We start from the raw sequence: 10,675 nt of genomic DNA, 5'->3' as shown, positions 1-10,675 counted from the left end.
CTAGACCCCACCTCTTTTTTGGCCAGTGCTCTGGGAACCCACTAGGCATTTCTGCGAGCTTCCTGCTCTTCTGCTTTGTCTATTGCTTGATAAACTTTCCCTCCTGCTCACGTGCTCCATTGTGTAGTTCACTCTTCATGTCTTCGAGACAATGCACCCAGCAGAAGGAGCTGTAACATTTCTAAAACTCGGTAAGAAGGCAAACTTGCAGCATTTAATGAAAATAAGTAAATATATATATATATATATATATAGAGAGAGAGAGAGAGAGAGAGAGAGCGCCTTCCTTGGGGTCAGCATTGTGGTACAGAGGATTAAGCTGCTGCCTGTGACCCTGCCACCCCATTTCGGAGTGCCTGTTGGAGTCCTGGCTCCACTTCGAATCCAGCTTCCTGCCAACATGCCTGGAGAGGCAACGGAAGATGGTCCAAGTGTTGGGGCCCCTGCCACCCATGTGGGAGACACAGATGGAGTTCCGGGCCCCTGGCTTTGGTCCTGGCCAGTCCTGGCCATTGTGACCATTTGGGGAGTGAACCAGCAGATGGGAGATCTCTCTCCCCATCTCCCTTTCTCTGTAACTCTGCATTTTTCAAAATAAAGAATTTTTTTATGAATATGTGCTTCCTTCTTATTTTTATCATAGTGGCAATTCAGTGTTTTTAGGGTGGTCTCCAAGCTGCCACTCTCTGGGCCCCCCTCCTTTTTCTCCTGGTGTGTTCTGATCTGTATCTTATTGATACACACAAACAAGCTGTCTTTAGTCCTTGCATAATCTGGAATTCAACACGAAGAAACCCTTAAGGTGTTATCAAAAATTAATTTCCAGCTACGACTCTCAATCATTCTAAATTCCACACAGCAAGTGGCAGTCAGTTTTCATAAATGTTACATTAGAATTTTGACACCACAAATTTAAAATGAGCGGGACCAGAATGGAGGACTAACGAAGCGTGGAAAGTCAGGGACGATGGCAGAGGGAGAAGCTCCAGGAATCTGCTCTCCCTGGGAACCACAACGGCACTGGCAGAAGCCGACTGATGGAGCTATTTTGGGATTCTGGGCTCTATGCAAAAGCTTGCAGCTCCCGGGGGAGGTACAGCCAGTACATTGTGGTTAGTTCGGGTCCATTGCAGCCTCGTGTGGCAGCAACTACACATCTTCCCACTCCCAGCCCCGTGACAGGCAGCCATGCTGTGTTCCCAGAGTGGGCAATAAGGGTTTTGTCTTCCCGACACCACGGGTCTGTGTTCTGATCATGGACTTGTGCTTCTGACCCCACAGGAGCAGACAGAGGCAGAGAAGCACCGTCGCTGTTTAACACCTCTCCAGCAGGTGGCAGGCCACTTTAAGAAGGGCCCTATATGTACATCATACATACATACATACATACATATATATATATATATATGATGCAGACAGGCAGTGAAGAAGCTGATGAGACACCTGCCTCCCACAACAGAAGACCACGGATTCACAGCAGGTGCCAGCCCCTGTTTCTAGCTTCCTGCCAATGCAGACCCCAGGAAGCAGCGGTGCTGAATCGAGTGATTGGTCCTGTCTCCCATGTGAGAGGCCGGGATTGGGTCCCGGCTCCTGGTTTCAGCTGTTGCAGGCATTTAAGGAGTGAACCAGCAGATGGGCCAGACTGGGTCTAAATTCATTTTCCAGGCTTTTGCCTTTTACTTAGAGAAGAATTCTAAATACAGGCCCAAACTCGGACATGCAGTGTGATAAATTTTATTTACAAAGTTTGCAGAATACACAGGGTCATTAGGGCTTTGTTTCGGGAAAGCGGGCCAAAGAAAAGGAATTACCATACCCTGCTCTGCTTGTCCTGAGTCCACGAGGAGGAGCGAGAACTCCCGCTCTTCGTAAATTTCTATGAGCTTTAGAAAAACAGAAGTGTCGGGGCGGTGTGGTGGGGCAGCAGGTTAACGCCCTGGCCTGAAGCGCCGGCATCCCATATGGCCGCTAGTTCAAGACCCACCTGCTCCTCTTTCAATTCAGATCTCTGCTATGTCCTGGGAAAGCAGTGGAGGATGGCCCAAGTCCTTGGGCCCCTGCACCCTGCACCCGTGTGGGAGACCTGAAAGAAGCTTGTGGCTCCCGGCTTCAGATCAGCGCAGCTCTGGCTGCTACAGCCAACTGGGGAATGAACCATTGGATGGAAGACCTCTCCGCCTCTCTTCTCTCTGTGTAACTCTGACTTTCAAATAAATAAATAAATCATGTCCCCGGTAAGAGGAAGTACCTCCTGGGGAGGGGGTCCCCTGATTGACAGGTAGGTGAACATGGCAACACAGAGTGAAGGATTTGCAACTTCCAGATCCTGTACTTAAAATTATCTGTCTAGGGCTGGCGCTGTGACTTAGCGGGTAAAGCAGCCACCTGTAGTGCAGGCTGGTTCAAGTCCTTGCTGCTCCTCTTCCCATCCAGCTCTCTGCTATGGCCTGGGGAAGCAGTAGAAGATGGCCCAAGTCCTTGGGCTCCTGCACCCGCATGGGAGACCCGGAAGAAGCTCCTGGCTCTTGGCTTTGGATTGGCGCAGCTCTAGCTGTTGCGGCCATTTGGGGAGTGAATCAGCAGATGGAAGATCTCTCTCTGCCTACCTCTCCTCTTTCTGTGTAATTCTGACTTTCAAATAAATAAGTAAATCTTTAAAATTATTTATCTAAGCTTTTCCACATCAGAAGCTCTCTCTCTCTCTCTTTCCTCAACTCAAATAAATAAAACATTTAAAAATGAAACAAATTACAGCAGTATTGTTTGATGATCTAATTAGCTTTTTATTGGTGATTCTAGACTGGGGCAGCATTTCAGTCCATAACATAGAATGAATGCTCTGAGGAGCTGGGTGGAGGCAGCTGGTCCACAGAAAAGGGTGGGAGGAAGCAAAACAACAAAAAGCAGGTTAGCCATGTCCAAGAACTTGCTCATCATGCTTGCTTAGGTAGGTGGGCGCTGTTGCTGGAATTTCCTGGGTTTTGGGGAAATGGCCTTTTAATTTGAGGAAAGTCAAAGTACACTGTTTCTTCCTCCCTCCCTCCCTCCCTACCCTCTCCCTCCCTCCCTCCCTCCCTCCCCTCTCCCTCCCCTCTCCCTCCCTCCCTCCCTCCTTTCCTTTCTTAACACAGTCTGCCACAGGGAAGCTTTTGAACCCAAACCTAACTTGCTGGGGCTTTCTCAGAGCCTGCCTGATCCTGTGGAAGAGAAACAGACAAGGCCAAGTAGGTCTTGCTTTTCTCTAGAGAGAAAGCAAACACCCTCTGGCCATGTTGTCCCACTAAGGGAGAGAAAAGGGAGAGGGGGGAGGGTCCCCAGGTCCCAGGTGGGCAAGGAGTTATCTGTCTGACAGCTGAGCAGATGGTATTACATGGGGGTGTGTGGCTTCCATCCTGTGGCCCTAAGCTATTTCCCTGCCTTATCCCATATCAGGATACCAGACCATGGATCCAGGAAGCTCTGAAAATATGAAACAAGATAAGTGCTCTCCTCCAAAAAGAACCTCTATCTGAAGCACATTTATTTTGAAACGATAGAAAGTCAAAGGTAAAGGAAAATTTTGGGGAAGAAGTGGAGGAAAGGTAAGAATTCCATATAACGTCCCAGAAACTGGGTGCAAGGTACTCAGTGCTGAGAGAGGAAAGGAACCCACGTATGTTCCGCACCCGGGGACACCACCCTCAATAAGAGAAAGGAGAGGGGGGTCAGCGCCGTGGCGTAGTAGGTTAATCCTCCGCCTGCGGCACCTGCTTCCCATATGGGCGCCGGTTCTAGTCCTGGCTGCTCCTCTTCCAATCCAGCTCTCTGCTGTGGCCTGGGAAAGCAGTAGAACATGGCCCAGGCCCTTGGGCCCCTGCACCCGTGTGGGAGACCTGGAAGAAGCTCCTGGCTCCTGGCTTTGGATCGGTGCAGCTCTGGCCGTTGTGGCCATTTGGAGAGTGAACCAATGGATGGAAGCCCTCTCTCTCTCTCTCTCTCTGCCTCTCCTTCGCTCTCTGTGTAACTCTTCCAAATAAACAAATAAATCTTAAAAAAAAAAGAAAGAAAGAAAGGAGAAGGTGGGCGTTTGGCCTACTGGGTAAGACGTGGCTCAAGATTCCCATGTCCTACACCAGAACCTTAGTTCGCGTTAGCCTGTGTGTGTGGGAGAGGCCAGAGGGGAAAGTGCATGTGGGAAGCAGGGTAGCAGCCTTAGAAGCTTGCTTTGGAAGCAGCCCAGCATTTGTACAGGAAAGTTCTGCCCCTATCCTGATGACTTCCTGGGTGCCCCCCTTCCGCACCTGAGGACATCCCAGGAGACCCTTCCTGGCCCTGTGCCATGGGGGGTACTCCGGGGCTATTCCGGTTAATAACACTGGGTAATAAAACCTTGGGAGGAATTTCACTAATTTCACACCCTTTGCCCAGCAATATCCCAAGAGGAGAGAGAGGGGAAGGGAGACACAGCACAAGAGTGGCGCTGACCCCCACATAAGCGCCAGTCTGATGGTAGACTGGGCACTCTCAGTTGCTTCTGGAACTGAGTTCCACTTGGCCTGTCAGAGGCACTACCTTCTTAAACTTTGGGAGACAGCAGGTGATGGCTTGCTCCTAGCTTGAGCCCAGCCAAGGGGCCATGTGAGAACCTGGGGACTAAACCAATAGATGCGAGCATTCTCTGCCTGTCATCTCTCTCTCTCTATCTCTATGCCCCTTAAAAAGGTGTAGGATAAAGGTTTTCTAAGCCAAACAACATTGAGAAAATGTGTTTCCACAAGATCTACCTTGCAAGAATAGTGAAAAAAAAAAAAAGTTACTTAGGGGCCGGTGCTGTGGTGTAGTAGGTTAAGCCTCTGCCTGCGTTGCTGGCATCCCATATGGATTCCAGTTCAAGTCCCTGCCATCCCTCTACCAATCCAGCTCCCTGCTAATGGGGCTGGGAAAGCAGTAGAAGATGGCCCAAGTGCTTGAGCCACCGCACCCGGGTGGGAGACCTGGCAGAAGCTCCTGGCTCCTGGCTTCGGATCGGCCCAGCCCTGGGCATTGCAGCCATTTGGGGAGTGAACCAGTGGATGGAAGATCTCTCTCTGTGTGTGTGTCTCTCTCTCTAACTCTGCCTCTCAAATAAATAAATAAATATTTTTTAAAAATAAGTTACTTAGAGCGAAGGAACACAACATAGCTTAGAAACTCGAGTTTTTATACAGAAAAGCATCAAAGAAAGAATAAATGAAGGTAACATTTCACTGTTCTATTCTTAACTGATCTAAGAGACAATAATTTGCTAAAAATGATAACATGTATTCAATTACTTATGCATATATATCATAAATACATGCTAGGACAGAGTTGAAATGGGTGACAGCAATGACACAAGGAGTGGAAGGAACAAATTAGGATTATTACTATTTTAAGGCACTCAAGGTATCCATGGAGCTATAGTGTAATTTTGGTTTTTTGTTTATTTTTAAAGATCTATTTATTTTATTTGAAAGTCAGAGTTATACAGAGAGAGGAGAGGCAGAGAGAGAGAGAGGGGTCTTCCATCCACTAGTTCACTCCCCAAATGGCTGCAACGGGCAGAGCTGTGCTGATCCGAAGCCAGGAGCCAGGAGCTTCTTCCAGGTCTCCCACATGGGTGCAGGGGCCCAAGGATTTGGGCCATCCTCCACTGCTTTCCCAGGCCATAGCAGAGAGCTGGGTTGGAAGTGGAGCAGCCGGGTCTCGAACTGGCAATCATAGAGGATCCTGGCACTGCAGGCGGCGGCTTCACCCGCCATGCCACAGCGCTGCCCCCCTATTGTGTAATTTTGAAAGTGGGTTTTCACGTGAGAGACTCAGAAGAAGCTCCTGACTCCTGACTTTGGATCACCTCAGCTCTCGCCATTGCGGCCATTTGGGGAACGAACCAGCAGATGGAAGACCTCTCTCTCTCTGTAACTCTGCCTCTCAAATAAATAAATAAATCTTAAAAAAATAAATAAAGCAACCCCCCCCAAAAAAAAGAAAGTGGGTTTGGATTAGTTGTAAATTAATGTTAATATTAGTTATAATATTAATATCTAGTAACCACAAAGAGAAAGAATGAATGAATGAAATAAGAAAGAAAGAAAAACAAAGAAAGGGCAAGTGGCTATGGCTTTAATGTGAACCCTGAAGTTCATGTGTTGGAAACTTGATCTTGGACTTGCCAGCATCTTTATACATTACCCACTCTCAGATCTTCCATTCTAGCAGCGGGTGGAGACAGAACGATAAGTGATTGCTAAGAAAGGAGAGCTGAAGCCACACAAAGCAGAAAGGGAGTGGGAGAAAAAACAGGAACGCAAGGGCAACAAATAGAAAAACAGCAGTCACAACTGCGTGTGAAGATGTTCCTGTGTAGCAGAACGGATGCTCGCTTTCTGTTTGGCTTTCAGCAGAGAAAATAAAAGGGGGTTGCACCTCCAAAAAAAAAGTGAAACAATTAATTATATAATGAACAGAATTATGTCAATAGTGACTTTGTCAATAGCTTAAATATACCAATGAAAGGACAGAAATTGTCAGAGTGGAACAGAAGTCAAGACCCATTCTATGTGACCCATAAGAAACCACCATAATTATAAAGACACATAGAGATTAAAACTAATGGATGGGGATGGGTATTTGGCCTAGTGCTTAAGATACTGCTTGGGGATGCCTGCATCCCACCTGGAGCATCTGGCTTCATCTCTGCTCCTTGCTGCTGTGCATGCTGGGAGGCAGCAGGTAGTCAGACCCTCCTCATGAGAAATGGGGATTCAGTTCTTGACACCCAGGTGTTTGGAGAGTGAACCATCGGGTGGAAGGTCCCCCTTAAATAAATAAATAAATAAATACGTTTTTAAAAAGTAAGTGGGTGGAGAAAATCATGCTAACTAATCTAAAGCAAGAGCTGGGGGGCTGGCACTGTGGCATAGCAGGTAAAGCTGACGCCTGAGGTGCCAGCATCCTATTTGGGTGCCAGTTTGAGTCTTGGCTGCTCTGCTTCCAACCCAGCTCCCTGCTAGTGGCCTGGGAGAGCAGCAGAAGATGGCTCAAGTGCTTGGGCCCTGAACCCCCGTGGGAGACCCAGAAAAAGGTTCTGTCTCCTGCCTTCAGACTGGCCCAGCTCCAGCTGTTGCGACCATTTGGAGAGTGAACCAGCAGATGGAAGATTTCTCTCTCTCCCTCTCTCTGTTTCTCTCTCTTTCTCTCTCTCTCCATATATATAGCTTTCTTATTCATATATATATATATATATATATATGCATGTATATCTCTCTCTTTGCTCTCAAATAAAATTTTTAAAATATGAGGCAAAAATAGAACTGGACGGACACAGATGAACCCATTACTATCTTTCTTTTTTCCAATTTGTAACCTTTATAATTAACAATTGTAAAAACTTACAAATAATTGGATTGTTTCACTGCAATTACTATCATTTTAAACCACTTTACACACTCAATGAGATGAAGCCATCCTTCTGTATGTAGCATCTTGTAATCATTTTTATGAAAGATTTTTATACTTATTTTTCAATCAATCTTGATAACTGAGTTTTCATAATATTAGTAGCAAAAAAGACAAACCCTTCAAAACCCAATACTCTGTGTTTTTCTCCTAATACCTGACAACTATTTAAACAAAATAATTTCTTTTTGAGTGGGCCAAATTACTACATTAGGTTATGGAAAAGCTGGGAGTATGAGAGCTTCAATGGTTGCAGTGCTATAAAAGAAACGAAGATGCAGTTCTCACATAGGTAAACATATGTTAAGAGAAATGATGAAGCCTCCCACGTTTGACAGAGGGCATGCCAGGAGAAGGAAGAATCCATAAACCTTTCCAGCTAGTGAGATTAAGAGTATTTACCTGATTTCACATCAAAAATTCACCTGTAGCCATGTCTAAGGGTTAATGATTTTAAAATGTGCAAGTGTATCACAACGAGGTATTTGTAATCTTTGGTGCTGTGCCATGAAAATTGGTAGACTGTTGATGCTGCTACAACATGGTAAGTATTTAACTTCCTGGGCATAAGGGATAACCAACTAATAAGCAAAATAAGTGACACTGGTCATTGTCAAAGTAAAAATTTAAGAATCATTTATATCTACTAGTAGTTGTTTCAGAATGCTTACCCATATAAATTCCCATTGTTATATAAAGACTTTCATGATAAAACTCCCTGGCTCTTGAATTTTAAACAGTATAGAATAAAATTTTTAATTCTAACTCTTTGTTGCTGCTACTGAGACTTATCACTGAAGTAAAAGAGGGAAACATGCTCAGTGTGAAATTTGCTTCAAAACTACAATTTCATACAAAATAAAAATATATGCTCACATTTATAAGCATTTTCCTCATTACTCATAGAAACAAGATTAATAAAGTTTACATATTACATGCAATAAAAATCAGTTGTAGTGAAATTCAGTTTTCTTCCTAAATGAAAATTTCTGTGTTTGAGGTATCTCTTTAAGACATGCCAATATGGCACACTGGTAAAATAACCCAGGAGTCTATTAAAAAATCCTGACCAACACACATCAACTCTGTGAGACTTACTAGTGGGCTGGATTAAACTAGTTTCTTTAAACAGGAAGGAAGATCTTAATTGTTACAAAACAAAGGAGGCACAAAATTGAAACTGCATATCTTAAAAGAACAAAACTTTGTTGTAGAAGTTTTCATTACCATCTTCTTGCCCACACTGTTCATTTAAAAAATCCTAGTCAAAACCAAAAAAGCCTAGAGGTTTAAAAACAGCAGTGAAGAATTTCACTCTTTGTACATTACATTATAGCATATAAAGCTATTAAATATTTTCAGTGTCAAGAGCAAAGCATTAACCCCTACCTAGCTTTTTCACTGGAAGATGGACACTTGATTCATTAACTGCCAGGTGGATTACCTGTGCTGACTGTAATGAAGCCATTTCACAATCGACTTAAGATGTAATAACACTAGTCAAACACACGGAGACACAAATACCAAAAGTGATGTGTTTTGTATGTATAAATACCTATGCTTAGGGCATGGTGATCAAGTATCAAGACTGATTAATGCTTTATAGTCATGGTACTTGAAAGACATACTGTCAGGAGGCTAATCATCCCACATATGAAAACTATCCACATGGGGAAGGCCATGATTTACTACAAAGCATAAATAGATAGCAAAGTCTAAGGGAGGACAAGTAACTCTGAAGAACAAAGTTGTTGTAGGCCAAAGTCTCAAGTCACTTTTTGGAGAATTCAGAACTATTTGGAGTCGAAGAATGCTTTTCCTTTTTTCTCTTCTTTATTTCCTTTTTGTGATGTTTCCCTTTGATTTAGTCTTTTTTCTTTTCTTTCTTCTGATATTTTTTTTTCTTCTGTTTTGATGTGTTCAGCAGAACTAGATGAACGCGACCTATTCTTTTTCTTTCAATTTGATTTTCTCTTTGCTTTTTTCTCTTTTCTTCTCCTCTTCTTCACTTATTCTTTTTTCCTGTAATGCCTGCAACTTACCTAGCTCTTCATTCTCTCTCTCTCTCTCTTTTTTTTTTTTTTTTTTTTGGACAGGCAGAGTGGACAGTGAGAGAGAGAGACAGAGAGAAAAGTCTTCCTTTTCCGTTGGTTCAAGCTCCAATGGCCGCTGCAGCTGACACACCGTGCTGATCCAAAGCCAGGAGCCAGGTGCTTCTCCTGGTCTCCCATGGGGTGCAGGGCCCAAGCACTTGGGCCATCCTCCGCTGCACTCCCGGGCTACAGCAGAGAGCTGGCCTGGAAGAGGGGTTACCGGAACAGGATCCGGTGCCCTGACCGGGACTAGAACCCGGGGTGCCGGCGCCGCAGGTGGAGGATTAGCCAAGTGAGCTGCGGCACCGGCCTCTCTTCATTCTCTTTATCACTATATTCACTGACATCCAAAACGATGTCCCTTTTAGGGTCTACTCAGAGAAAATTGTGGCATTCAAAAGTCAGGTGACCAGGGTAACCACCTTTTTTACAGCCTGCTCTGACACTGTCCTTGTTGCAACCTGGGACTGCCATGATGCTGGTATAAAGGGTTGCTGGAGCCCTTAGCTGTCGAGAACATGTCTGCTTCCCACCCGCTGCAGGGACAAAGCTCAGCCAAAGCAGCCTCCTCCCACCTGCTCCATGGCACCTTCGCAACAGGCAGGGAAGGCCCTATCCCATTACTATCTTCACCTCATTTATGTTCACACCATAAAATTGGGGGTGTGTATCAGCTTTCTATTATTTAATAAAAATACAACACCTAAGAAAGGGTCTGAGCAGGCCCAAAAATCACAAGCAAATTTCCTAAGCATGGCTCAGACCCCATGTCGCTACATCTTGTCTCTGAACTCACAGCCATGGCCTCACAGCTGATGCACAGGGGTGACTCTGGGAGTGGTCCCCCACTGCATGACAGCCGTGCTCAGAGGCAGCCCTCGGACACAGTGAAAGGAATCACTGTGTAGGGAGAACTTTGGGCAGCTCCCCGGAATGGCCCATTCTGGGAAGACAGCTTGAGGCATGGGTGTCATGGGCATGGCAATGGCTTCAAGACAGTTCAACAGGTCAAGGACTTGGGAAGAACAAAATCGGAAAATCGGTGACAAAGGGGTTCAGGAGAGCAGTGTGTAGAAGCCCTAAGTGGGCATGAAGTATGATTCCCAGAGGAAATCCACAGCAAA

At 45.2% G+C, this 10,675-nt stretch overlaps 1 pseudogene; it reads right to left on the bottom strand.

Moving 5' to 3' along the window:
• Positions 1 to 9,220: 9,220 nt before the first annotated feature.
• LOC133765484 (protein SREK1IP1-like) lies at positions 9,221 to 10,025 on the bottom strand (annotated as a pseudogene).
• Positions 10,026 to 10,675: the final 650 nt, after the last annotated feature.

This window comes from Lepus europaeus, chromosome 8 (assembly GCF_033115175.1).
Source record: "Lepus europaeus isolate LE1 chromosome 8, mLepTim1.pri, whole genome shotgun sequence".
Lineage (NCBI taxonomy): Eukaryota > Metazoa > Chordata > Mammalia > Lagomorpha > Leporidae > Lepus > Lepus europaeus.
The sequence above is the reverse complement of the archived record's forward strand: the minus strand, read 5'-3'. Positions and strand labels throughout refer to the sequence as shown.